Here is a 24,196-nt window from a genome sequence, read left to right on the forward strand (position 1 = left end):
AAACGTTAAAATGTTGTTGGAAAAGGCTTAACTTACCTTTCACAACGTCGTTTCAACCATGTACAAACTCAATCTCTTGTTTACTCGTGTTGTTATTGATAACTCTAAGAACTGGGTCATCAGTTACAGCAACTCTTTCCTATATGCCCAACCGTAAAACATCTATTTTCAAGAATAATGTCGGAGATGTTACTTTCAAGAAAAGGAGTTGACACTGCAACTGGCTGGAAAGGACGTAGCTCGTCAGTCACTGTGGTTCGACTGTTTGTGAGCTGCTCTATCCACTGATAAATTCCCTCGTTCACATAACTTTACCATACAGTAAAGTCATTCGAGAAAATATTTCAGCCGATTTTTTATATTCAGAAAGCAAGATACTGAACACTGTCCTAATAATGTTTCAAATTGACATGCCATTGTTAAATGCAGTATTGTGGCTATAAACAAAACAGCTTAAATCTGTTAGCTGTTACCTGTTCTCAACTAATATCATGCAAAACTGAAATCATGAGAGTACGAAATTCCTCGTACAAACTGATTCGTTTCTACATCACTTTGCTTCTTCAATTATTGAATATCCCTCGTACATTTCTTCCGTATGTGACACTCTGGTTATGTGCTTTCAACAAATATCGCTTTTGTTGCTCCAGCTACATGATCATTAGCAACAATCGGTGAACAGTCACAATATGAAGTACACAGAAGAGAAAAACCATCGTATTTGTACATATTCCGTAAAACTCTCTCTTCGGCCAGCAGTGAAATATTGCTAGATCACTCATTATCTTGGCCGGCCAGTATGGCAGAGCGGTTCTAGGCGCAGGTTCAAATCCTGCCTCGGGCATGGATGTGTGTGCTGTTCTTAGATTAATTAGGTTTAAGTAGTTCTAAGTTCTAGGGGACTGATGACCTTAGAAGTTAAGTCCCATAGTGCTCAGAGCCATTTGAGCTCGTTATCTGACGAGGAACATGGTTTATGTTTTATATATAGTTCGAAATGTGGCGGTACGCCACATAATGTGGTAAAAATGATATTAAAAAACTTCGCAAATATAACAAAACTGACTTCGTAACGAAATAAATATTACCGCAGAAAAATAACAAAGAATGTAACCAGTTAATATGATCTGCGAATGTAATTTCAATCTCTGCTCCTTTTGCAGAACGATCACACTCTTCCCTTTAATTACTTGGTAGTGTAAGAAGCCGTTTTGTGATAAGGCACGAAAACGTGTAAGTTCCATGTAATTTTTAGCCTAAATATAATCAAATATTACTTAAAAGTGTTCTAAAATTTTACATGGACCAACTCCTATATTCACGAAGCGAAAAAATCAATGTTTTTATGCGAATTTAGTAGGGGAACACTGGCACAGAGGTCAGCGCCATTGTTCTAAATGGCAACGGCCCAGAGTCGTAATAAATACCTTAATATCTGCTTATTTTGACTAACAAAAATGAATGTAAATGTTGAGGTTCTTCCCTTGAAATAGTGGAATTAGTCTTTCTTTTCAATATGGATCCGTAAATGAGTAAAGAAACTTCCTTTTAATCCACCCTTAACGGTAACTGCGAGAACCCCTTTTTTAGCCACATTCTCAGACTTAATATTGCTCGTGGTATCTTTTAAGGTTATAACACCGAGTCGGGCAAACTAACTGCGAGGAATAGTACAACTGGGTCACAGACGTAAATAATATTCCAGTTGTCAAATGGTTCAAATGACTCTGAGCACTATGGGACTTAACTTCTGAGGTCTTCAGTCCCCTAGAACTCAGAACTACTTAAACCTAACTAACCTAAGGACATCACACACATCCAGGCCAGGGGCAGGATTCGAACCTGCGACCGTAGCGGTCGTGCGGTTGCAGACTGTAGCGCTTAGGACATGAATACTTGGCTAGCGGCTTTTCATGCGACTCCTATGTTGAAGTATCACTCATGTTTCGGCGATGGCTTATGGTGCAGGACAGAAGCTGGTAACGTGCCTTAGAAACGGCAAGATGATCTCAGGAACAGATGGTCATGGACGTGAACATGGAACAGGTTTAAAGTGAAATAGAAGGTTCTGACTGAATAAATCCCTGGAATCTCTTCTATGCCTCTAACAAATAGTGAAGTTGCTCCCTTTGTTCTCCGGTAAGCTGATTTGATTCACTAGCTTTTATCATTGTTGTTTGGTTGAAGTCCTCCTGTTGTATCAATTCCTTTGAAAGCTCTTTCCAACGACCGTTTGTAGAGTCAATTAATTGAATTATGGCACCGTGACAATATTTCTCATGCACCTTTTCCTTTCTACACTCCTGGAAATTGAAATAAGAACACCGTGAATTCATTGTCCCAGGAAGGGGAAACTTTATTGACACATTCCTGGGGTCAGATACATCACATGATCACAGTGACAGAACCACAGGCACATAGACACAGGCAACAGAGCATGCACAATGTCGGCACTAGTACAGTGTATATCCACCTTTCGCAGCAATGCAGGCTGCTATTCTCCCATGGAGACGATCGTAGAGATGCTGGATGTAGTCCTGTGGAACGGCTTGCCATGCCATTTCCACCTGGCGCCTCAGTTGGACCAGCGTTCGTGCTGGACGTGCAGACCGCGTGAGACGACGCTTCATCCAGTCCCAAACATGCTCAATGGAGGACAGATCCGGAGATCTTGCTGGCCAGGGTAGTTGACTTACACCTTCTAGAGCACATTGGGTGGCACGGGATACATGCGGACGTGCATTGTTCTGTTGGAACAGCAAGTTCCCTTGCCGGTCTAGGAATGGTAGGACGATGGGTTCGATGACGGTTTGGATGTACTGTGCACTATTCAGTGTCTCCTCGACGATCACCAGAGGTGTACGGCCAGTGTAGGAGATCGCTCCCCACACCATGATGCCGGGTGTTGGCCCTGTGTGCCTCGGTCGTATGCAGTCCTGATTGTGGCGCTCATCTGCACGGCGCCAAACACGCATACGACCATCATTGGCACCAAGGCAGAAGCGACTCTCATCGCTGAAGACGACACGTCTCCATTCGTCCCTCCATTCACGTCTGTCGCGACACCACTGGAGGCGGGCTGCACGATGTTGGGGCGTGAGCGGAAGACGGCCTAACGGTGTGCGGGACCGTAGCCCAGCCTCATGGAGACGGTTGCGAATGGTCCTCGCCGATACCCCAGGAGCAACAGTGTCCCTAATTTGCTGGGAAGTGGCGGTACGGTCCCCTACGGCACTGCGTAGGATCCTACGGTCTTGGAGTGCATCCGTGCGTGGCTGCGGTCCGGTCCCAGGTCGACGGGCACGTGCACCTTCCACCGACCACTGGCGACAACATCGATGTACTGTGGAGACCTCACGCCCCACGCGTTGAGCAATTCGGCGGTACGTCCACCCGGCCTCCCGCATGCCCACTATACGCCCTCGCTCAAAGTCCGTCAGCTGCACATACGGTTCACGTCCACGCTGTCTTGGCATGCTACCAGCGTTACAGACTGCGGTGGAGCTCTGTATGCCACGGCAAACTGGCTGACACTGACGGCGGCGGTGCATAAATGCATAAATGCTGTGCAGCTAGCGCCATTTGACGGCCAACACCGCGGTTCCTGGTGTGTCCGCTGTGCCATGCGTGTGATCATTGCTTGTACAGCCCTCTCGCAGTGTCCGGAGCAAGTATGGTGGGTCTGACACACCGGTGTCAATGTGTTCTTTTTTCCATTTCCAGGAGTGTATTTAACCCCAGTTTTATCTCTTCTCCATTTAATCTAAATTTAACTATTCCTTCCAAAAAATCAATTTGACAATCGTACTCCTGCATACTCCCAATACCAACAATACCGTCCACTAATAACTTATCCACTACAATGAACGTTCATTTTATTCCTACATTTCCAATTTTCTTCTCCAATTGTGTTTGAATTTTGACATTGGGAGTGCGTGCTCCAACAGCTCCGATGATTTTGCAGTTCTGTACCGGCAAAATTGGTACCTTCTTCTTCCTAATAATTCTCCTAAGAAGAGCGCCTGAGATGACGTTGGCGGAAGCGGCGGTGTCTAATATCACATTCGTTGGAACTTCCTCTATTTCAACAAATACTTCCGATACCGGAACACTCGATCTGTCATTATGACACGTTATTAAATCCTTTGTTAACTCTTCGGTCAACAGCTCACCATCATTATATCTTAACAATTGTAATTTAACTGTTTCGCCCCTAACACATCCCCTGACCGCTCCTCCGGGGCACGATGCGGTCATGTTTAGTTTCACTGATTGTTGGTCCGATTGGTATTTGTCTCTTCAGCTACTTCAGTGATTACCGGTTGTTGTGGTGAATTCGGTCTACAGGTATATTGTCTTGCTTGATTCGTGTAATTATTGTTGTTGTTCTGCTGATGTTGGTAGAACTGTCCTGTGTTGCCATGCATTGGATTATATCGATTAAAATTCCCATTTTTCCTAAAATGGCCCCTCGCTGCACCATTACTAAAGTTTCCAGTATGGTAATAATTATTGTTTTTGCATTTTGTCCATTTCTAAGTCTCCTCGGAGAGTGTAGTTGGTTATGATTATTGTTACTGCTACCATTACTGCCATTCCCATTCGAGTTGCAGCTCGGATTCGCTTCTGTTACCCTTCTTTGATTTGACATTTCTCTTGCCCTTTTATTGTCCTCCTCAATTATATCAATATGATCAGGCGTAGTCATAAATGAGTCTATATGCTTATCATTTATGTATAACAGCTGACTTCTTATACTGGTGGGTAGTCTGGACTTGAGTATCCTAAGTATATCCTTTTTACGAAATTTCACTCACCAACTTTCTCTTCCGAATGCGAAAATATTTTGTTGAGCCCAACCTACATAGGTAGGAATGATCATCAAAATAAAATAAGAGAAATCAGAGCTCGAACAGAAAGGTTTAGGTGTTCGTTTTTCCCGCTCGCTGTTCGGGAGTGGAATAGTAGAGAGATAGTATGATTGTGGTTCGATGAACCCTCTGCCAAGCACTTAAATGTGAATTGCAGAGTAGTCATGTAGATGTCGAGCAAAGGAATCGGTACATCCCAATACAAAGATTTATTAATGTATTTCTCAAAATATCTCTTTAGACATCCTCTAGAAAATGAGAAAGGATCAGGATATAATACTTCCTGCCTAAGTCTTTCTAGTATTCCAGCAGACCAGTATTTTTCTAGAAAAGCCTTCTCTAATTCTTTATAACATTTACAAGAAGATGTTTGTTCGGATGCCCACAATGCTATTGATCCTTGTATATATCCAGATACAAAACTAATCTTTTGCCATTCTGTCCAAGATCTTGGAAATAGACCTCTGAAACTTCGAATAAAGACTACAGGATGAACATTCTTTTTGTCAGGGGTAAAGATTTGAAACTATCTCTGTTTAATCATCTTCTCCTCAACGATATTACGATCCCAAAAATCATCCTGTTCGTATTTTTCCCTGTGGCTATCCATTATATCGAATCTAACTTGTGACGTTCCACTTCTGTCTACATCGGATATTGACGTGGACGGAATGTCATGCGCAGATTGAGAATTTTGTTTCCTACTTCTCGCTGTTTATAAATCCTCCTGCGAGAGATTTAGTGATCTATCTATATTTTCTTTCCAACGCGAGAATTCTTCGCCAAGTTGTTTATGAACTTCCTTTAACCCTTTGTTGAAAAAAGTCTCCCCGGAACTCTCCGAAATTGACTGTAAGCTACTTTCACAGTTTCTTCTATGGTTTCCGAAGGAATTTTTGCCCCTCTAATGTCATTTCTGAAAACGTTCCCGCAAGTACATTCATTCTATGTTCCACTGTCTCCTGTTTATCCTTCAGTTCGTCAAATTGCTTCTTTAGATTATCTTGGGATTCTATATTTTCTGGTATCATAGCTACGGAACACTGTATGACCTCTTGAGCTTGTATTACTTGAGGAAACAATTCTACTTGTTTTTGTATCGTATCAATTTTAACGGATACATATTCGGTTAGTTCCGCTTTTAATTTAGTATTGTTTTTTTTTGGCATTGTTGCCGGACCTGCTCAATTTGAGCAATAAGATTCTGTTCGGTCCTTACCGCCTCTTCTTTTATTTCCTGTGTCTGGGTATTTAATCTTTGATCTAATTCGGTAAAGGTTGCTCTTAATTGATTTTGTAATTCTGTTTGATTTTCGGCTAATTGATTTTGGAGTTCATTTTGTATGGCTGATGAGTCTCTTTTTACTTCAGACTCTATAACGGATAAGTCTCGTTTTGCCTCCGCCTGGCATCGGCTAATAGAGACAACTGTTGCATAATAACAACTAATGTGTCAACAACACTCTGATCAGCTGTTGTATGAATGTTTTCTGAACCAGCGGGATTATTTATATTGCTACCGCTACCCACAACAGTCTCAGAATTGCTATCCGTGGCCTCTGCTTCCGCGCAAACAGCCGAAGGCTGTTGCACGTATCATTGCTGATTCAATGACATTTAAATGCCGCTCTAGTCAATACCATTACATAACTGTCAATATCAGGTTCTAGTCACTAAATATAGTTTCAAATTTACTGCTGTAGACACACTTACCTTTCAAATTACTTCACAGATGGTATACAGTTCAATGTCCAGATACACGAAAATCACACAATATACAGTTCTACAATCTAACTACTATCTGGAAAAAAGATCTTTCTAAATTGATTTCAAACTATTTTAACTACAGGATAAAAAAATTAGATTTCTCTGGCCTTGTTTTGTAGTGTCGGTGTTGTCCAATAGAAGAAATCGTTTCTTGGTATCCGCAATCTTTTACTAAGGGCACCGAATCTCTCTTCGGATTAGTTACCTCTCCTTCTCGTTCGTTTTCATGAAACAAAAAATACATATATTATATAACAATCCAAGAAAGTCCTGTCACACTGGCGCCACTGTAATTTTTTCTTCCTATCTATGTAGTTTTCAATTCGTTCGAGCAATCAATCATTCATTATAGGAAACACAGTCATAGCTCAGTCATTCAAAATGATTCAGAAATTTTTCTTGTTAGAATAAAATCAGGCGATGATTCTTCTTCTCTGCAGGCTCGTGCTTTGCGGCAGTCTGCTAATCAGTACAAATAAAATGCCTCGTAATTTTGGGAGCGTTGTATAATCAGTCGGGAAATCTCAGATCAAGCGGATATTTGGCTTTGATGAAGTTTAACCTTCCGAAGAAGTAATGGAGCTCCTGGATTATTAAATGCAGGTTCATATCCAGTCTTTCGGAATTTCCCTTCTGATTAACAACTACGCAATATGTCGATGAATATCATTAATTCTCAAATGTTAAATATACACCTTTTGTGTGAAGGAGCAATATATATATATATATATATATCTTATCTTCCGTCATAAATCTCAATAATCAGATTACTATTCTTCAAAGCTGAGGCTAATCAGCACGAAGACAATCTCGGAAGCTTTTTTTTTCTAACAACCACCAGAGAGAGTACTACAAAGAATAATTATGCGCTCATGGCATAGCTATTGTATGAAACTATTTTGCGCATGGATTCTGCGAGTATGAAGATAGAAAATTTGTAAACGTCATTGAAGGGTAGAATTGCATCAGAATAATTCATCGAATATAAAGAGATATTACAGGGCCTAGAAGCGCTCGGCTACTCCGGCCGGGTCCAGTTGTGAAGCAGGCAGAATAACACTAACTCCAACTATTCACAACATATCAACACCAATACGTAAAACAACCACCACAGAAGACGAGACAGATTATCCGTGATAATTTGACGTAACAGTCATGCTAGTGTTATCGATAATCAGAGCGAAAACAACACTGCAATGGTGCTGAAATATTACACTGTGTCTCCAAGATGGTTTACTTCACTCGTGAATGATGGAGAATTTGCACTGGTACAATCTTTTTATACGATCTTAATGTGTGATATCATGCCTCTTTTCAGCTATTACGCCTGGAGCGCACAATTTCAACGTTTCGTCAGTATGATATATCGCGATAACTCCTCCCGCCCCTCTCGGATGTTCGTAACAAATCTAGATTTTTACACATTAATGTATTCTTCACACATATAAGGAAAACATTTTGTGAATAAATTTTAATTAGACTCCAGTAACATAGAGGGTCATTTTGTAAAACCGGTTCCATGAAAAGATCCCTGAGAGGATAAAGAGCAAAACATTGAAGTATGGAGGGAAATTCATTACAAGGCAGGAACAGCCATATAAAGTTGGAGACAAAAGATCTCTTACACTCTAGAATTCAGTGAATGAAGAAACAGAACACATCACGCAAGTGGGAATGTACTATCTGTGCTAGTGTTTTAGTTCCACTCTAAAGAGGGCAGTAATTTTGCCAACGACGGGGGCTCGCTCGCATATCAGTAATAATAACAAGCCACTTCACTGCTATTGTTCACTCACTCTGGTGTGGACGTGTGTCGTGTACTGTAGAACTGAGTCACGATGGGCCGTTGTACCAACTAGAAACAAACCTACATAGTCTTCTCATAACAACATGAAAATGGCAGTGGACGGGTGGCAGCACGGCTGTAACCTGAAAGCCGGCCGCGGTGGTCTCGCGGTTTTAGGCGCGCAGTCCGGAACTGTGCGACTGCTACGGTCGCAGGTTCGAATCCTGCCTCGGGCATGGATGTGTGTGATGTCCTTAGGTTAGTTAGCTTTAAGTAGTTCTAAGTTCTGGGGGACTAATGACCACAGCAGTTGAGTCCCATAGTGCTCAGAGACATTTTTTTGTAACCTGAAAAGTATTTCCACCGCACCGCGAACTGCTTGTAAGTGAGTCGTCGTTTGTGTCAAACACGCTCGATGAAGGATATGGGTACCCAAGAAAGGCTTGTACGGTTGGTACATAAACAATTCTAGGACTAACATGTACTGAATACTGTAAAATACGACACCAGTATCAGCAAACGGTAGGTGGTCTGCCAGCATAGTATGAATCACACTACACATACCACTTACCGAGTTTGCAGGCAATATTGCTGATGGTCTTGGCTCTGGTTTATTGTCCAGGTCACCAACGTGCAGGAATTCCCGTCGTCTGTCCTATTCATAGAAGAGGCTACTTCGATGACGGACTATATCGTCATATTTCACACGGATTATTGGAGACCGCCTTGTGGGAGCAGTCATCCTTTCACAACAACCTACAGTCAAGGCTTATCTGCACTTTCTATGTCCCCTACTGAGAGATGTGACTTTGATGGTACGAATGTCCATGGTGGTACAGCTCACTTCCGCATTTCCTTGCGGAGGACACTCAACAACATCTATCCCGGCCGATGGATCGGACGAGATGCTCTCATCCCACACCCCACTCCCCCCTTAAGATATTTGCCTGAAAGAAGTCAAGTGTGCGAAGCTCATCGCGGACATTCAGACACTGTAATAACGCGTTCATGGTGCATGTGACGCCATTTGGTTGCAGGATGCCGCAACATTTCAACGTGTACATGCCATGCTGCTGTGTCATGTTGGCGCATACTTAAAGGCCCATGGGACCACCTCGAACACCTTGTCTAATGATGGTTGCATCACAGCACGTCATGCACTGTATTGTACTGCACTGGTATAACGGCTTAATAAATAGCCAGTAGAATAGACACTGTGCTCTTCTGGTCACACGACGAGGTGACAGTTGTCTTCTTATACACTCAGAGGTCAGTTTGAGGGGAAAAAAATGAAATTTGTGGTATGGTCTTACGGGACCAAACTGCTGAGATCATCGGTCCCTATGCTTACGCACTACTTAATCTAACTTAAACGAATTTATGCTAAGGACGACACACATCCATGCCAGAGGAAGGACTCGAACCTTCGACGGGAGAAGCCACGCGGACCGTGACAAGACGCCTAAGACTACGCGGCTACACCGCGCGGCCAGGGGCCAGTTCCCTCAGTTTGTCCCCTTTTGCCAGAGTCAAACTAATATTATAGTTTTCAGTAGCCCAATACATCACTCCTTTCTTGTTTGCAGGAATATAGTGTCAGTATGTCTTTTTGCCTATTCTGTCAGTTCTCAAATATTCCACAGAAATTTGCTTTTGTTTCTGTATAAATCGCCACTCTGCCTGTATTGTTCCTCATGCGATATTGAAAAAGGAAGGAAAGAAGTGTTTGACGTCCCATCGAAGATGAAATTATTACAGACGGAGCTCAAGGTCGAACTGGAATGTCACTGGAACTAACCCGGCATTTGCCTTAAGCAACTTGGAGTAATCATCGAAAACTAAATGGGTGACCGGATAGGCAACTGAAACCACAGAACCGCGTCACATCATTCACTGAATGATATCTCAAAATGAAGAGGGCATTACGATGTTGACTTGTTGTAAATGTTATACACGTGCACTACCACATACGGAAAGTTTATTCTCGCACACGTAACGGGTCGATAAGAGCAGTCGATTCCGATATATGGCCATGTCTACAGTCAAATTTGTATCTGATGTGCTCATAAGCTGTTTCACACTTCATGCTATAGAAGAAAGTCATTAACTTCCCTATAATGGGCAGCGGCCGAAACGGCATTCAAGGAGAGCGGTTGACTATTTCGTAGGTTATTGTTACCAATGAATGAGGAACAAATGCTTGAGGTCATCGTTCGTTGCGCTTTGACATGCCATATCCGCGTGCAGCGCCAGATCGTTCGACTGGGGCTCTTTGAATCGCTTTTATCAGCCCACACGCGCCGGACATTCTGCTTCCTGTGAATGCAGCTACTCGCAGTGCAACGGTATTTCGGATTTTTGCGTCTCGCTGCGCATTTATGGAATCAAAGAACCAAAGCCAACGGACCATGAACAGAAACGGACAGCGGAATCTCGTTCTGGAACGATTGGCACCAGTGAAAATACCTTTACCCCAGAAAAAGTCAAAGATTTTTCAGCAAAGCAAAAATAATAATTCTGTTTTTGCTCCAGTAGAGACATAATTTTATCAACTCCCTATAAGTGAGTGGGTTAAATCCTACGTTCCATTAATTTTTATGCATTGTCCATTCATTCGCTACGTAACACATACAGAAGAATACTTTTTATTGCGTACAACAACGTGCTCCACAACATTTTATTTTCTCCCTAGTACTGGAAACAGTTTTTCGATTTTTTTTTCCAAACTGAGTCTCGAGTAATTATTCGGCTGTTTATTGGCAGCTATTCAGCATTTCGATAATGTAATAAATTTAGTGGCCTTTTCCACTCACACCTTGCATGCTTTCTAAATCTAGTTACTGGATATTAAATTTAACAAAATGACTCCTGTAAAAGTCTCATTTGAAAACATTAGATGGAATTCAGTTGAATGTTTTCAGAAAACTATATAAAACTGAAATGCTCCAGCACTGAATGGAGAAAGAATGAATGATTTTGTAACTTGCAATAAACGAATTAGGTTCTAGTAGTGTACCTTTATAGAGGGTGGAGCATAGGAAACGGCGTGCCGGTTTTCAGTACTGAATAACTGTTATCCAGTTTTATTTTAAAAAAAGGGTACTTTATTACATTTTTTATATATGCATACTTTAATTAGGTTTCCAAAATAACGTCGTTGAGATGACGTTCTTCTTGCCGGGCCCAGATTGGGATTCTCTCCTGAAAGTTACGCTTGGTTGTCTACAAAATTTCATTCAGCACAGCGTAGATTTCCTGACGAATGGCAATCTTGAGGTCATCAACTGCGCAGGGCTTGCTCACGTACGCTCTTGATTTCAAGTAGTCCCACAAAAAGGAGTAAAGAGATAGATTGACTGGGTGAACGTGGGGGCCAAGGAACACCTTCGTATCATGAAATAACATGTCCTGGAAACATCTGAGAACCACTCCCATGGATGCTCTCACAATGTGAGCTATGGATTCATCCTGTTGGAACCACTTTTCTCTCATGTTCATTCGACATCTTTCGCGTTCTGGGAGAAGAAACATGTTTATCATTTCGACATATTGCGCTGATGTCGCATTAACTGTGGCTCCTCCCTGTGGTATCGATAGCTACGATGCGACGGCGTAGGTGCAGGTTCTTAGGTTGGCACTAAAACACCGATACCGACGTCAGCACACTCTAGCCGGTTCTTACTATGGTTCTAAGGCTTCTCACCCACATGCCCATCTGTACAAAGTTATGTATGCTCCGTATATAGTCATGCACCAGTAAATCACTTTTAATTACTTGCAGTACCGACTTGTTTTACCTCACCTGGTCCTACAAGCTTCCTTCATTCGCCCAACCTTTCGGTTTTCAGGAGCAGACCCACGCACTGCCTTCCAGGCGTGATACAAAACTCCCTCTCTACATCAACATCTGCATCTACATCTACAGGACTACTCTGCAATTCACATTTAAGGGCTTGGCAGAGGGTTCATCGAACCACAATCATACTATCTCTCTACCATTCCACTCCCTAACAACGCGCGGGAAAAACGAACACCTAAACCTTTCTGTTCGAGCTCTGATTTCTCGTATTTTATTTTGATGATCATTCCTACCTATGTAGGCTGGGCTCAACAAAATATTTTCGCATTCGGAAAAGAAAGTTGGTGAGTGAAATTTCGTAAAAAGATCTCGCCGCGACGAAAAACGTTTTTGCTGTAATGACTTCCATCCCAATTCGCGTATCATATCTGCCACACTCTCTCCCCTATTACGTGATAATACAGAACGAGCTGCCATTTTTTTGCACCCTTTCGATGTTCTCCAAGAAACTAAGGTAAAACGATCACTATCTTTCAGAACACTGTTAGTTTTGAACATTAGAGAGGTTTTCGGTGTAGTCCCTGTGGGTTCTCCAACGCCCACTAACTACAGTTCTGTACGTTAACGTAATAATCCAGATGAAAATGGGCTTCATCACTCATCAATGCTAGGACATCTGCATCTTCTATAAGAATAGCGCAGACAATGTGAAATATCGAGCGATACAGCTCGTCGCCAGGCAAATCGTTTTCGACTAGCAGTAACTGCCGTTCCCACTCTCTCTACAGTTTCCGGAGTTTGAACAGTATGGAGAAGACTTGTTCATCATGTATCCAGTACTTCTAAATCCTGCAACCCATCGGACCACAGTGTTTAGATCCGGGGCTGCATCTCGCCATCCGACGTAGAACTTTCAACGCAAAAGACGTTGAACTGTGCCCATAGAATCATTGTTTCTAAAGAACTGCTCAACCACGATCACCCTATGTTCTCTGCTCCAACACTCCATTCCCACTGAAGCTACATTGTCTGAGCTGTCTCCCAGCTGTCGCTCAATTTCAGTACCCCCACTCGTCGCCCAGCAGAGACGGCGCAGAGTAAAGTGGCTGGTACACGTGCAGTCAGCAGGGCAGGTGTGCGGACAGTGGTAGAGGTGGGATTTGTGGGCAGACGCTTTAGGGAAGTGCTATTCTAAACTGAAGACTAGGCTAACTTTTTTTCGTAAATACTAAGTGGAACCCCTCCACACCCACGCCCAAAGGCGGCCATTGAAAAAGATATATTGACACCTCTGCTTCGATTAGTATCTCAAAAGAATTCTGCTGAAAATGCGGTGCTTTGTAACTTCCGGACAAGCGTCATAAGTGGAGAATTTTGAGTAAAACCTTCACATTGCCCTTTTTGCAATGTTAAAATACGTTTCTTTTGCCAAAACACAACGGAATTTGCACAGCGCCACGTTCACTAACATGTTGAGCAGACACCACTGCGAGAGAATTCTGAAACAGTGGTTTATTAAGCGATTAACTGAGAAAAAGAAAGGTCAGTAGTTTCTAAAAAAGCACAATCCCTTTACAAAATAAATGTCTAATTTCTTCTGTTACGTTGTTCTAGAACTCATAGCATTTCTCGTTTCACCAGCTATCGATGGCCCTTAAAAACTACATTTTTTCATTAAAAAAAGTCTGCACTTAGTGGAATAACTCGGTAGATAATGAAGTCTTGCGCAATAACCATATGGCAAAATGCTCTCCTAATTGCATGCTATCATTTGCCAAACTCTCATTTCGATATTCTGAACCTTTATGAAATATGAGGAATGCTGTGGATATTTCATTTTGGCTTTATCGCTGGCGTGGCACTATAGCAAACGAGTGTGCTACGTCAGATCAATTTTCTCGAGATTGGTGTCAAACAGAGACCTCCACTCAACTTTAAAGAAAAATACGAGGTGTCAACTAAATTTCATACACAGCAACATGTTATGTTACATGCTACAAACGGGAAATCATAGTAACTCCTGTTTTCATTGCTAACTTTTTAGAATATCCCGCTGTGTTTTACTTCCTTCTAAATATCACAATAAGTTACCAAAATGATGGGCACATCGTCATGAACCTGACATAGAAAGCTATAAACCAAACAAAAATGAAATTTATTAACCAAATAGTTCCTGTGAAATCAGTTTAGAAAGATTTATAATGTTGCCCTTGCCTGGCAGAATTTACGAACACTTTACAGTAGTCTTCTCCAAGTGTAACCTCTTTATTTCTTCTCTGGTGGGCGACTTTTTCTACCGTTGTATGTCACGCATCTTTTTTTGGGTCTTTAGCTGACGGTCTGTTAGCTAATTTAGCTGTATGAGATGTTTCAGTTCTGATATAGTGGAGACTACAAATTTAGTCCTGTCCTCTATAGCATGAGTATCTTCGTCAGTGGGCGTCTTCAGATATGACTATGTTGTTTCAATAGGATTTGGAGCTACTACTTACGGTATTGTTACCGGATTGCAGTTCCCCTGGCGACAATGAATGATTTAACCGTTTTCACAGCATAAAGGATTGCTATTACTATGATTAATTTTACTTTGCGTTATCTTACTCTCGTTTTAAGACCCGCTGGTTTTATACTAACATGCGGAAAACGCTAAGGGAACTGCGAGTTGCTATTTCAGATGGAAAGAGAATGATAATGGGGGGGGGGGGGGGGGGAGGGCAGAAAGAAAAGGTATTACTAGAATTAGTGATTGTTGACGCATTATGCGCAGTGGAAAGAACGTTATATAGAGACCTGGGCTACGTCATCAAAATATTGTTGAAAACTCCATAAAAATATTAATATAAAATAAATCACTTCAGCAGATCGTAGGCTTTTAACCCGAAGTCCACCAATAGTTCTCAATACCAGGTTCTCATTCAAATGAGCAAAAAATAGGCTGATGTTGGAAATTTTATTGAGTCAGTGAAAACATACATAAAGGATCTGTTTGGGATTATGATTGATCATATTTTGAACATTATTTTAGATTTTAAATACAAAGACGAAAATAGCTCCCGTAATGGTTTTATCAAGGCCTGCGAGAGTGAAGTGCGCAGACAGAGTGCAGTGTAGCCCCTCAGGAGTTATCTGAAATCAAAAATGGATAACAGCAGTAGATACTGCATTAAATTTATTGGATCTTATACACAACCACAATCAAATATTCTTAAATTTAACGAAATGGGGTGAACTCGAAATCTGCTATCGATTTTGGGATTTCTGTTCACTCTTTATAGCTTTACAAAAAATGTTGATAATGACATATTTCCTATGTTATAGAGAAAAGCTCCCAAGGAAAGGTAGGAGTTAATAGGCTGAACAGTTTTTATTTTATGCTGCACGCACTTTGGCAAATAGTTTCTCGAGAAAAACATGTTTATAAAATTTAGGGAGAGCTTTTGTATGTACTATTGGTTCCATTTGCCTAAAAAACCACATGTTGCTATATAATTTTGATATCGCTGAACACAAATCTTAAATTAGAATTTCAAAATACTAAATGGCTAATCCAATATGGTGGACGAGAAGTTACGTTTTAACCAATTTTGATCGCAAATTGCCAAAAAAGTATTTCCATTTCTTACGTTTAGTGAGCACTACCTGGACCATATATCAACCATTCCTCTAACTCGAACTACTGCTGGAGAGCAATTCCCCGTTGTACTTGGCGAGAAAAACTGGTCTGGCTGAGCTAGATATGCTGCATTCAGCATCCTGCTTACATTGTTTGTCAGATTCTTCGGTTTATATATTGCATGCATACTGCAACATAAATCATTTTGTGAACGCCCATCATAACACGACAAGCTTTCTACCTGACCTGGGCGTCTACGACTGAGAGCGTCCCACGGCCACCGTGATGCAGCTTTGAACAGTGGGCTATAGAAACTTTTGTAGAGCTTGGATTAAAAATCCTTTTCGTCCCGACATTCTACACACACATACTTTTCAAAAAATGCAATAAAAGTGGTAATTTTCGACCACTTTGAACGAGAACCTGGTGTAAAACAAAAAAAAAAAAATGTGAAGTATAAACATAGAGTTCTTCGTTTGATAAAATATTTGTTCTTAATTATCCTTTTAAACCATTAAAGATAACATTACTTCACTAGCCGTGGTCACGGGAGAGGGTGTATAATTGCACACTCGAGTATTCTCCAATTAAACTATGTGGATACAGTTCGTAGCTTTCACAACGGGCTACACGTATAATTATGCCCCTTCTTAGCATATATTTATTGTGGATCCATTTCTCAGCAATCAGCCTCAAGTGGCTAAAAGGAAACGTGAATCAATTACGCTGGAGCATTTTCTAAGATCGAGTGCAGATAGATAAAGGTGTCTCTGCAACCCCTGTCAAGAATTTATGAGCGGCTGAATATCTTAATCCAAGTCGATCGATTTCAAGTTACTAACAGAACCGTCTCCATGGCCGGAGTCACTGACACACTGATGTGCCGTCGTTCAGTTGCTTTGGTTCAAATCTAGGTTCTGAAAATATTGGCATCTCATCGTCAATATTTCGTCCCGAAAAGATGAGCCGTGGTGTGAATCAGATTCTACTGCAAAGTCTTGGATGAAATTCCAAAGCTCTCTACAGAATCTCTCTCAGTGAGTGGATGGGACATTGGTGACGATGATAACAACGTGGTGATGTTATGCAGATTTTATTTTTTTTAGAAGTTGTCATTATTTGTGTGAAGTGTAATATCAACAGCAAAAATAACTGGTTTTACGGGAATAGGATTTGTTGTGAATCGGAGGGTATGGTTATTCTCACGAAAACAGTAATTATTCAGGTATACATGCCGATATCACAAGCAAAAGCAAAACGAGGATAATGGAATGTGGTCAAATTAAGTCGGGTGATGCTGAGGGAATTAGATTAGGAAATAAGACTCTTAAAGTAGTAAAGGAGTTTTGCTATTTGGGGAGCAAAATAACTGATGATGGTCGAAGTAGAGAGGATATAAAATGTAGACTGGCAATGGCAAGGAAAGCGTTTCTGAAGAAGAGAAATTTGTTAACATCGAGTATAGATTTAAGTGTCAAGAAGTCATTTCTGAAAGTATTTGTATGGAGTCTAGCCATGTATGGAAGTGAAACATGGACGATAAATAGTTTGGACAAGAAGAGAATAGAAGCTTTCGAAATGTGGTGCTACAGAAGAATGCTCAAGATTAGATGGGTAGATCACATAACTAATGAGGAGGTATTAAATAGAACTGGGGAGAAGAGGAGTTTGTGGCACAACTTGACAAGAAGAAGCGTCCGGTTGGTAGGACATGTTCTGAGGCATCAAGGGATCACAAATTTAGCATTGGAGGGCAGCGTGTAGGGTAGAAATCGTAGAGGGCGACTAAGAGATGAATACACTAAACAGATTCAGAAGCATGTAGGTTGCAGTAAGTACTGGGAGATGAAGAAGCTTGCACAGGATAGAGTAGCACGGAGAGCTGCATCAAACCAGTCACAGGACTGAACACAACAACAACAACAACAACAACATCACAAACAAAAGGTGAATAGATGGAGAAAATATATTAATGTATTGAGCTGGTTGTATAAGAGGAGAATGAAACGCTATAGTAGGGCATAGAATGGAAAATAATGTTACGAGAAAACGTAGGATTGACAGCAGGAATGAGAGAGGATAAAGACTAATTGAACTCTGCAATAAATTTCAGATGGTAATACTGAATGCACTATCCATATGCGTCGATGTACTTGGAAACTACCCCGAGAAATGGGAAGTGAACAGAGTTTATGAAATCAGACACTGTATTGTTGAACGTACCCGGAAGCTGGTATAGACTCACATCAAAATTTAGATATGATTTTGAGTAGACTGGAGTGTAAGACAATCTTTCCGAATAATAAGTAGTGTAAGAAATGGGGTACTGAAGCACAGAGAAATGATAAGATGGATTTGAAATTATGCGAGGCTGTGGACACTGCGGTAACGAGTATCACAGTCGGCAGTTCAGTTGAATAGGAATGGTCATCTCTGAAAAGGGTCATCACAGATTTTGAACAGACAGACATTGGTACAAGGCAGGCCGCTGTGGACGAGCGGTTCTTGTCTCTTCAGTCTGGAAGCGCGCTGCTGCTGCGGTCGCAGGTTCGAATCTTGCCTCGGGCATGGCTGTGTGTGATGTCCTTAGGTTCATTAGGTTTAAGTAGTGATGTTAAGTCCCATAGTGCTTAGAGCCATTTGAACCATTGGTACAAGGAAGATAACATCAAAGAAATCTATGGAAGGAAAGGAACTACTTCAACTGATTGACAAAAGAAAGAAGTACAAAAGTGATCAGCGAAAGACAGGATCTTGATACGTAATACACACACACACACACACCAGAGTGAAAGTGATACAAATATGTGGATATGTTGTAAATCTAAAAGGAAACTGTAGTCGGAAGGACAGGTTTAACATTCAGAAGTGTCAAACCAACCTTAAGTCAAATTAACATCAAGAGAGAGAATATTAAAGGTTTAACGGGAGTTCCAATATTATATGCAGAGGAAAGTGCGGGTGGGTGGAAAGAGTCCACAGTGGAATGAATGTGTGAGTAGAAATATTACACTGAAGGTTTCGGCGATGGGGAGGGCTGGTTTCGTGACCTCGAAGAAGAGGAAATGGAAATCGATTTGGAAGACACTGGGATCCAGTGTTGGACTCAAATTGAAACCGATCATTCGAAGTGAATAAGGCAATAAGTATAGATAAAGCTTTTGGAATATTTCAAATAGTTGGGAAAAGTGGCAACCAAACGACTATTCAAGTCATAAAAAATCTATGATACTAGAATCAAAGCATAACACGTTCAGAAAAATATCGTCTTTCCGAAGATAACAATCTCACATAGATGTGAAAAATATTTAACAATGCGTTTCATAACTCGTGCGACTCGGATGTATACATGCATGAGAAGGAAAATAAAATTAATGATCTGTTAAATAACGATTTGTATGGCTTCAGGAATGGTAAGGTCACCAGACGTGGCTACACAGTAGAGCAGTGGTTCCCAACATTTCTGAGACCATTACCATTAATCTAAACCCCCGCCTCCATCTCTCGATCACCGCACCGTCATCAACATTAGTACCTATCTAAACTTGAGAGTGGAAAACGCTTTTGTTTAAGAACTTTTATTTTTAAAATGACAGAAGATAAATCACATTTATTTTTTGTAGCTGTTTCGGTGAACCAAAAACAAATACGTCACTGAGACAATAGGTAAGACGTATTTTAGCAAATTCTTTTTTGTATAGAATGACGAAGCGATTCTCATAGCATCGCAACTGCTACCCACAGATCCTTCTCAGAAAAGAAATGAGGGTAGGCCCTGGTTTACTAAACATGCTTTCTCTGGACCCCACCACTTCTCAGAGACTTATTTTTTTCAAACATGCCCTGCATCCTTATTTAAAATCAACCAAATAAAATGTGTGCACTTTATTTATTCTTTTCAAAACACTAAATGCTGGATTCCTTACTTTTTAACCGACAGAAATTGAAACAATTAAGGCAGCAAATGTTTTGTGTCTGAACACTGCGACTAGTATTAATAATTTTATGTTTTGTGCATAGCTGCTGTTCAGCAGCTGCGGAGTGAATCCTTTTCAACAAAATAAAAACCAGCCATCAGCTGCACAACAATTTTAATTTCACTTCACCAGTTTTACAGATCAATCTGCCACTTTCAGAAGTTTGATACCGGCTTAAAGCATAGGTAAACCAAAGACATGTAAAGATCGAGCCGTAAAAGTCCTACAAAATACACGTAAAAAATATCAGAAGTTTGTTAAAATCTTATGCACAGTAGTTGAACACCATGAAACTATTATCAACATGGTTAACAGTCAATATGCAGTAGCTGAGCAACAGAAGAATCATATATCTTCGTTAAAATACAACAAACTGTGACACGTCGCAAAAGGACATATTTTGTTATTAATACTTTGTAGGACATCTTTATCGGCCAGTGCGTCTCCCTGCCTATGGCTTTAGCCTCTATTAAGTTTCTGAAGATAATACATAAATACATTGAAACTGGTAGAGTGAAATTAAAATTTTTGTGGAGCATCCAGTTTATTTTATTTAAAACGTGATATCAATGGGTTGTATTGTGCTATCAGTTAGTTTGTCTGTCTCTTACGAAGTGAAAGAGGAAGCAATTTCTCGTCCGCTACTGGACTACCTGCAGGTCGGAAGGTCAGTTTCATGACATATGCTATGTGATGAAAAGTATCAGGACACACCCAGAAACATACGTTTTCATATTATGTTGCATTGTGCTGACACCTAGTGCCAGATGCTCCTTATCAGCGACCTCAGTAGTCATTAGACATAGTGAGAGAGCAGAATGGGGCGCTACGCGGAACCCAAGGACTTCGAACGTGGTCAGGTATTTTACTTGTATAATACGTCTGTACGCGAGATTTCCACACTCTTAAACATCCCTAGATCCACTGTTTCGGATGTGATAGTGAAGTGGATATGTGAAGGGACACGTGCAGCATAAAAGCGTACAGACCGACCTCGTGTGTTGACTGGCAGAGACTGCCGACAGTTGGAAAGGGTCGTATCCAGACCAGCACACAGGAATTGCAAACTGCAAGTACCATGACAGTCAGGTGGGAGGTGAGAAAACTAGAATTTCATGGTCGAGCGGCTGCTTATAAGCCACACATCACACTGGTAAATGCCAAACGACGCCTCGCTTCATGTAAGGAACGCCGACTTCGTGCCAGGCCTCACCGATCGAAATCGATACCTCTCCTCAGTGCAGCACTGCGTGAAGAATGGGCTGGCGTTCCACAAGAAACCTTCTAAACCTGACTGAACGTATGCCTACGAGAGTGAAAGCTGTCATCAAGGCTATGGGTGAACCAACACCATATATTCCAGCATTACGGATGGAGGGCACCACGAACTTGAAAGTCATTTTGAGCCAAGTGTGCGGATACTTTTGATCACATAGTGTATTTGAGCAAAAACTGAGGTGGCGAAGCTCATGGGATAGCAACGTAACACATACGGATGCCGATAGTATTGCTCGGGCAAGGTAAAGAAGGGCAGTGCATTGACGGATCTGTTGTATGTCGTCAGGTATTTCATGTGAAAAGGTTTCCAAAGAGATATGGCTACACGACGAGCATTAACAGACTTTCAACGAGGAACAGTAATTGGAGCAAGACGCGTGGGACATTCCACATTGGAAATCGTTACGGAATTCAGTATTCCTAGATCCACAATGTCAAGAGTGTGCCGACAATGTGAAATTTGGCACCACCTCTCACTACTGACAACGCAGTCACTTCACTTAATGGCCGGCCGGAGTGGCCGAGCGGTTCCAGGCGCTACAGTCTGTAATCGCGCTACCGCTATGGTCGCAGGTTCGAATTCTGCCTCGGGCGTGGATGTGTGTGATGTCCTTAGGTTAGTTAGGCTTAAGTAGTTCTAAGTTCTAGGGTACTGATGACCTCAAAAGTTAAGTCCCACAGTGGTCCGAGCCATTTGGACTTCATTTAATGACCGAGAGCAGTAGCGTTGCGTCAGCGGTAACAGACGAGCAACACTATGTGAAATAACAGCATAAATCAGTATGGGACGTACGACAAATGTATCCGTTAGGACAGTAAGACGAAATTTTGCCTTAATTGTCTGTGGCAGCAAACGACCCACGCGAGTGCGTTTCCTAGTAGAACGACATCTTCAGCGCTTCTTCTATGATCGATCGTAAGCATCTCTGTTGTACCCTACCCGAATGGATACCGTGACCTGCTCAGATGAGATCCGATTTAAGGTGGCAAAAACTGACGATAGGGTTCGGGAGCTGCGCGGATCCCACGAAACCGTGGACTCAATGTGTCAACAAAAATTTTTATCTTCGGGTAATTGGAGGCAACTTGTATCCACTTACGGACTTTATGTTCCAAAACTATGATGGAAATATTGTGGATAAAAATGCGTCTTGCGATGTGAAGAGCATTCTGGATTGTTGGAGCGTGTTATCTGGCCAGCCATATCACCCAGTGTGAGTCCCATTGAACATTTATGTGACATAATAGAGGGGTCAGTTCGTGCACAAAATCCTTCACCGGCAACACTATCGCAATTGTGGTAAGTTCTATGGGCCCAAACTGCATAGGTCATCGGTCCCTAAGCTTACACACTACTTAATCTTACTTACACAACTTACGCTAAGGACAACATACATACCCATGCCCGAGGGAGGACTCAAATCTCCGACGGGGGGAGCAGCGTGAACCGTGAAAAGACGCCTCGACGGCGCCGCTGCCCTGCGCGGCTGCTTTCACAGTTATGGACGACTCTAAACAGAGCATGGATCAGTATTTCTGCAGGGGATTTACAACGACTTCTTGAGTCCATGCCACGTCGAGTTGGTGCACTGCGCCATGCAAACGATGGTCCGACACGATATTACGAGGTATCAAATTACTTTCGTCAACTCAGTATATGTGATGTACGTGTATCAATGTTACTGTCACAAATACATGGTACGATGTACAAAGAATACGTGTAACGGGTGGAGTACGCGAAGAAGAAATTGTTTATACATTCGTTTCACATGCCGAAACTTCTGCCACACTGTCTTGCGTTAATGTTAGTATTTAAAAATAATGTAATTATTGGTATCTTTTGTAACCGCTTTTGCAGTCCTATTAAATACAGGTTATAGTAATGATCTTTTAAAAATAATTTAGTTTCGTGACGGAAACACAGTCTAATGCTTTTTTCCTTACCTCTAGGAAAATTTCATTTTTTCCTTTATGTGGAGATTTACCCCAAGGCTGGGAACCACTGTACTAAGAGCAGGGTAGTCGCATCGTCACATGTCAAGTAGTTTTCTAACGACACAAGCAGTGCCAAATTACACTGAGAGCCAAAAAACTGTTATAGGCATGTGTGCTGAGATACAGAGATATGTAAACAGACGGAATACGACTCTGCGGTCTACAATACTTGTGTAAGACAACAAATGACTGTCGCATGTGTTAGATCGATTACTGCTGCTACTATGGCAGTTTATCAAGATTTAAGTGAGTTTGAACGTGGTATTTTAGTCAGCGCACGAGCGATGGTACACAGCATCTCTGATGTAGCGATGAAGTCGGGATTTTCCCGTACGATCATTTCACGAGTGAACTGTGAATATCAGAAATCCGGTAAAACATCAAATCTCCACAATCGCTGCGGCCGGATAAAGGTTCTGCAAGAACGGGTCCAGCTACGACTGAAGATATTCGTTCAACGTGACAAAAGTGCAATCCTTCCGTAGACTTCTGTAAATTTCAGTGCTGAGCCATCTACAAATGTCAGCGTGCGAACCAGTCAACGAAACAGCATCGACAGGGGCTTTCGGAGCCGAAGGCACACTCGTTTACCCTTGATGACTGCGCGTCACAAAGCCTTACACCTCGCCTGGGCCCTTCAGCACCGAAATTTGACTGTTGATGACTAGAAACATGTTGCTTGGTTGGACGAGTCTCATTTCAGATTGTATCGAGCGGATGGACGTATACGGGTGTAGAGACAACCTCATGAATCCATTTTCAAGCTCGTGGATGTTCTGTAATGTCGTAGGGCGTGTACAGTTGGAGTGATATGCGACCTCCGATACGTTTAGATACGGCTCTGTCAGATGACACGTACTTTAACATCCTCTCTCATCACCTGCCTCCATAAATGTCCATTGTACATATGGACGGACTTGGGCAATTCCGGCAGGACAATGCGACACCCCACACGTCCAGAATTGTTATAGAGTTGCTCCAAGAACACTCTTACGAGCTTACCCCACTTCCGCTGTCCACCAAACTCCCCATTATTGAGTATATGTGAGATGCCTTGCAAAGTGCTGTGCAGAAGAGATCTCCACCACCTCGTACTCTTACTGATGTATG

General features: G+C 41.7%; 1 protein-coding gene across 1 annotated transcript in view; it reads left to right on the forward strand.

Moving 5' to 3' along the window:
* Positions 1 to 24,196, forward strand: part of LOC126275296 (discoidin domain-containing receptor tyrosine kinase B-like) — a 438,705-nt gene that overhangs the window by 193,940 nt on the left and 220,569 nt on the right. The window lies entirely within an intron of this gene.

The sequence above is a fragment of the Schistocerca gregaria genome, chromosome 1, assembly GCF_023897955.1.
Source record: "Schistocerca gregaria isolate iqSchGreg1 chromosome 1, iqSchGreg1.2, whole genome shotgun sequence".
Classification (NCBI taxonomy): Eukaryota; Metazoa; Arthropoda; class Insecta; order Orthoptera; family Acrididae; genus Schistocerca; species Schistocerca gregaria.